This window comes from Athene cunicularia, assembly GCF_003259725.1.
Source record: "Athene cunicularia isolate RWA chromosome 3 unlocalized genomic scaffold, athCun1 chr3_part1, whole genome shotgun sequence".
Lineage (NCBI taxonomy): Eukaryota > Metazoa > Chordata > Aves > Strigiformes > Strigidae > Athene > Athene cunicularia.
In genome coordinates this window covers 100746303-100752401 of record NW_020799097.1, presented here as the reverse complement: position 1 = coordinate 100752401, position 6099 = coordinate 100746303, and the positions used below count along the sequence as shown (strand labels likewise).

General features: G+C 42.1%; 1 protein-coding gene across 3 annotated transcripts in view; it reads left to right on the top strand.

The window, feature by feature from the left end:
- The first annotated feature begins 721 nt into the window (after positions 1–721).
- The window catches only part of ANGEL2 (angel homolog 2), a 22586-nt gene continuing 17208 nt past the window's right edge, over positions 722–6099 (top strand). The window contains exons 1-4 of one of the 3 annotated variants that reach the window (XM_026845326.1): positions 722–1471; positions 1565–1728; positions 1922–1993; positions 5623–5729. The gene's annotated coding sequence lies outside the window, so the exon portion shown is untranslated. Of the gene's footprint in view, positions 1519–1564; positions 1994–5622; positions 5730–6099 lie in introns of all 3 variants that reach the window. The other 2 variants (XM_026845325.1, XM_026845327.1) reach the window with 2 other exon arrangements.

The window sequence follows — 6099 nt, the reverse complement described above, 5'->3', positions numbered from 1 at the left end:
CTCCTAAAAATAACAGCAGTTGTTGCTATAGGTATGGCTTACTGTCTTCTATCTTAGAAATATATGTAATACATAAGAATACTTCAAAAATATAGGAAAGAACAAATTACCAAAATAACATGTCTGGAAAATATAGTTGAGAGATCTTTTACTACCCACTTATTGTGGAGCAAGTAGCTGTGCTCTCTTATTACATTGTGAAGAAACTAACAGAAAATGAATGGGTATTTTTACTTTTTCCCAGTAAGTCACTTGTGTCCAAGAAGTGGAAAATCCAACGTGGATTTGACATGTTGCCTAACTAGCATGCTTTAAACATAACTACCTTATTCCAGTTCCCATCTCTCTGACCACTCCTGGGAAAACTGTAAAATTATTGTTATTTAAAGTCACTTTCATGACACAACTAAAAGCAATGCAGAGAAACAGTATTTTACTTGATTACAGTTCCTGCACAGCATCTGCACTATTCAGCACTATCGTATTTCATATGCTTTGTACTACTTTTCCTTACAGTAAACAGAGCCAGCATTTACTCTGTCCTCAGAAGACCTCAGGAAAGCGTTTTAACTGCTTATTCGAACAACACCGAGAGACACAGAGAGAGAGAGAGGATTGTTTATGCAGCTGGTAAGTAGTGGTGGGTCCATGTGTAGGGCCTGCAGGGCTGGCAGGTCTCCTCAGCCTGCATAGGGGCAGCACTGACCTTGCAAAGCATTTTCAGGTGCATGTTAACCGGAAAACGTTAAAATGCTGTCTCAGGTGAGTGGGGTTTTTCTGCAACCAGTAAACATGGATGCTGCTGCCCTGAAGTGGCACCTTGACACACACAAGCTCCTCCTTGAGACCCTCTGACCCAACAGGGACACACGGTAATCCCGGGGAGAAGGCCACATACGGAAACTACGGCATTAGCACTGTCTTGTATCTGTTTAAAAGAATCAAAATCTGAAATCAAGCAGTCTACAACCCGCTTCTGCGGCGCTCTGGAGCCGGCGCTGTCCCTGGACTGCTCCCTCCGCGGGGCCGCGGCACCCCAGAGTGCTCCCCGGGGCGTCACCCCGCCCTGCCCCAACATGGCGGCCCGGATTCGGCGCCGGCCTCCCGGATCAAATATGGCTCCGGGGCGCGGCGCTGGCCGGGCCCTCTCCCTCTCCCGCCGCTTCCAGCTGCCGCCTTGAGTATCCCCTGTTCCCAGCAGGCAGCTTGGATGTGGCCTCCTTCTCCGGAGCCTGAAAGTCTGCGTGGCGTGGATGAGGCCAAGGTGTCACGGTCAAATCATCCCTGCGGCGGCCTAGCTCGGCTCCAGGCGCCCTACTCGGGGGCGGTTCAGAGACTCTTGCCCTCAGCAGCGCCCGCCGCCCCGTTTCTAACACAGGCACCCCACGGCCTTCCCTTGACAGAGTGGGTACAGGCTCCCAGCCTGTGCCGTGGGCTCTTTCGAGATACGCTGTCCTAAATCTAAAGGCCTGTAACTCTGAAATGATTCGCGGATTTTGAAGAGGAACATTAACAGAAAGCAAATTTGATGGTTACTGAATGTTTTGTTTCACGTCTTCTCCAGGTTCTTTAAGCTGTAGCTGGACTTCTCCCTGCAGTTGGGCTCTGGTGTGCAAAACACTTCGGTGTGAGGAAACTCTCCAGGGTTTGAGGTGCATTGCTTCAGTTCAAAGGAGCGCAACATTGCGCTGCAAGACGTTCTCCTTTCATGGATTTTTAAGATTGTACGTACCTTCAGTTACTTGGCCGTCGTGGGATCTGTACCAATACAGATCTATACAAATACAGATAACTCTTCAGATTATATGAATTGTTACGATTTTTTTTTTTTTTAAATCACTGTTATTTAATTCATTTAATAGTAGATGTTAAAAAATCAGTTTTTCATTACCAGGTTACTAATATCTCTGATCTCATGCAGGTCTTTGACATAAAGAAAAATACTTAATTGCGTTTGTTTGTAAAAGACAAGAGTCTTGTCCTGGAGCTCATGGTAAGCAAGTGTCTCCTTTGAGGATGATTGAACTGCATCATATGTTAGGATTCAAGAGGACTTCCTGCGAGAGAATGGACATGTGAGCAATCCTGCGTGAGAACAAGACTGATAAGAGCCTCAGCCAAGCAAGAATGCCATAAGGATGTGACCCTGAATGAGGGGGGAGAAACTCAACGAGACAAACAACCCCTGGAAGGGGCTGGGATGGAAGAGGAAGTTACCTAAGGCAGGAAGCCTGGCAAGGCTGATGTGGCACTTTTTATCCAATCATAAAAAGGTTTAAAGCGCGGGCTAAGTTAAGGACTTGTGCTAAGTTAAGGACTTGTACTGCATGTTACGTGTGCAGGAGAACATTATAAAAAGGCTCTCTTAGTTGTAATAAACGGGCATTGCTTGATCACATTGGTCATGTGCACGCTCAGCTCTCCCGCACATCATGAATCTTTACAACATTCCCAATTATAGCTATGTAAATGAAAGCTCTTCTTCTATAAACACACTTAGTTTCTGAGTTCCTGAACAGATTGAATTCTACAGATCTGGAAGCACAAGCCCACCTTCAAGTCCTTCTAAGCAGTTTCAGTGTGATGCTGTTTGGTAGTACTGCCAGAGTTTCACCTCTTCCTTATTCCTAGTGATTACAAGATTAATGTTACTCTTAATTTGGACACTGCCCTCACTCAATTCTTATCTCATTATAATGGGAATTCCAACCAGCATACCAGAAGCAAGTAGGTCCTGCAACCATGCAGTCGGGGAAACAGGCATGAGTGGACTAGCTGTTTCCCTCCCAGGGCTGGTCTGGCAGAAAACAGTTGATTTGACAACCCCGGAGAAGCCAGCAAAATCATGACAGAGCAGCATCACATGGTCATGTTCTAGCATCCAGAGACAGCTGCTTCTTTGAATAGTGCTATCCTGGAGAAAGGTCGTTTTCTGTGGGAGAACACAATGACTCTTCCTAACATGTCATAGGGCAGAAACAGTCCAAATGTGAGTTTTATAACATCCTGCCTCTCAATTTTTTTTAATCACTTTGACATTCCCAGCTATCAAGTTACTAGAAAGATTGTTTATCCTTTTCATGTCTATGAATTGCTTGATAGGTCTAGTCTATTTTGCATAGGGAACATTTTCTTAAGAAATGGGGAAGAGGGCATTGCCACAGAAGAAGAGTGTGTCTTTTACATTTCTTGACAAGGTGTTGGTACATCTAACTTCATGGAAGTAACTATCAAAAGGAGCACCTCAGAGATAATTTGGTCTTGATCATCAGTCTTCCAAAGTAAGTTTCTAAGTTCCAAAGCTAAAAGATACCCAAAAGATAGCAACTGTGTTCTTACACCAACAATGATGCAGTTGAAGTTTTGCTGAAAGATGCTTTCCAAGAAGAGATCTTCTGATTAGAGTATTTTTAATGTACAAATGCGGGGACATAATCTTTGTACAGATCTGTACAAAGACGTTTGTTCAGATCTGAAATGAAGGGGTTGGACAGAACAATCTCACAGATATTTTTTTATTCTCATCTTCCTAATCTTAGCTGTAGGAAGGTTGCAGCTACTCAGATGTAGTGGCATCACATACAAAAACCAAATAGCTGGTTGAAAATACACTTGCTCAGGTAAAAAGGAAACATTTTCTAACATGGTATACTAATTACTTGATATATCATGTAGCTCGTGTAACCCTCTAGTATAATAACATGCTTAGACAACCAGTTCTGGTATAAATTTGCTTATGAAGCAGCATCCACTTGTAACATTTCATAAGATGTGCTTAGTTTTGAGGTTTTAATGGTATTGACAGCAATCAATGGGACTGAAGCCATCATTGACTAATCCTGATGAATTATATAATAGATCTCATTTAAATTTTAATAGCCAACATGCATCTTCTGAAAAAAAAAAAATCCCTCTTGAAATGCCACCTAACTCAAAAGTCAGGAATTTCATGGCAACAGTAAGGGAGGAGAAGCAGTAGGAGTAGAGAACAAGACAGAGAAGAATATGTTGCAACTTTATACCTCCATGGCTGAACCGAGAAGGACAACAAAATTATCAGATATATGGAATAGCTTCTTCATGCAGAACAGTGGAGCAGCCTGAGATTTTTCAACATGGAAGCAGAAATAACATGAGGGGACATGATAGTGGTCCATGAAATTATGAGTGGCACAGAGGAGATGGGTGGGGATGGACTGTTTTCTCTCTCTTAATGCAAAAACTAGAGGCCAGTGAAGCTGGTATGAATGAGGTCATAAAATTAATAATAATAAAATAGTACTTCACATAAAGAGTGCTAGACCTGCAGAACTCTTGTCAAAGGATGTTGCTGATGCAGAAATTTTTCAAATTCAAGTACTTGAGGGAGAGAGAGTCACTGAGAATAACTAAAGAGTCAAACACAACAGGCACAGGAAATCCACTGAGCTGAAAACAACTAGAGGCAGGGAGAGTGTTCATTTGAAGTTTGCCCAGCTCCTGCACATCTCTAGGCATCTGCTGCTAACTGCTTTTACAAAGAAGAAACTGAGCTCAGTGGACCATTGATCTGAACAACCATGGCTGTTCTTATGTGCAGTATAATCAATCAAAACATCCCTCAGTGAGTCAGTAGGCCTGCATTCACTAGGGAGTTTCAAAAGCTCAAATGACTCATAAAATAATTTGGCTTCTGGTTACAAATCAGAATTTGGAGATACCTATTTTGAAGAATATCTCTTAACATGGTATAGCCAACCTAGATGCACAAAATAATAATTAGAGGAGAGTAAACAATCTGCAATTAAGTGTTACTGGCTTATTAAGACTTTTCTAGGTCAAGGCAAGAAACAATAGCAACATTGAGATGAGAAACAATTTGCATTATATCAATAGGTTAATCTTTTTCTTCCATTTTGTCTGTTATACAATTCACTTTTATGCTTATTGGCATATCTTCATTTTCATTAAAGCTTATCTTAAAAAAACCCAAAGCTTCACCCATTGCCTTTTTCCAGCATCACTACTGAGATCACTATTATGGAAAAATCTTTGAAGTGACAAATCTTATGCAGGTCAAAATACAGACAGTAACTGCATTCCATGGAAGATTCCCTTTGCTCCTAAAAATAACAGCAGTTGTTGCTATAGGTATGGCTTACTGTCTTCTATCTTAGAAATATATGTAATACATAAGAATACTTCAAAAATATAGGAAAGAACAAATTACCAAAATAACATGTCTGGAAAATATAGTTGAGAGATCTTTTACTACCCACTTATTGTGGAGCAAGTAGCTGTGCTCTCTTATTACATTGTGAAGAAACTAACAGAAAATGAATGGGTATTTTTACTTTTTCCCAGTAAGTCACTTGTGTCCAAGAAGTGGAAAATCCAACGTGGATTTGACATGTTGCCTAACTAGCATGCTTTAAACATAACTACCTTATTCCAGTTCCCATCTCTCTGACCACTCCTGGGAAAACTGTAAAATTATTGTTATTTAAAGTCACTTTCATGACACAACTAAAAGCAATGCAGAGAAACAGTATTTTACTTGATTACAGTTCCTGCACAGCATCTGCACTATTCAGCACTATCGTATTTCATATGCTTTGTACTACTTTTCCTTACAGTAAACAGAGCCAGCATTTACTCTGTCCTCAGAAGACCTCAGGAAAGCGTTTTAACTGCTTATTCGAACAACACCGAGAGACACAGAGAGAGAGAGAGGATTGTTTATGCAGCTGGTAAGTAGTGGTGGGTCCATGTGTAGGGCCTGCAGGGCTGGCAGGTCTCCTCAGCCTGCATAGGGGCAGCACTGACCTTGCAAAGCATTTTCAGGTGCATGTTAACCGGAAAACGTTAAAATGCTGTCTCAGGTGAGTGGGGTTTTTCTGCAACCAGTAAACATGGATGCTGCTGCCCTGAAGTGGCACCTTGACACACACAAGCTCCTCCTTGAGACCCTCTGACCCAACAGGGACACACGGTAATCCCGGGGAGAAGGCCACATACGGAAACTACGGCATTAGCACTGTCTTGTATCTGTTTAAAAGAATCAAAATCTGAAATCAAGCAGTCTACAACCCGCTTCTGCGGCGCTCTGGAGCCGGCGCT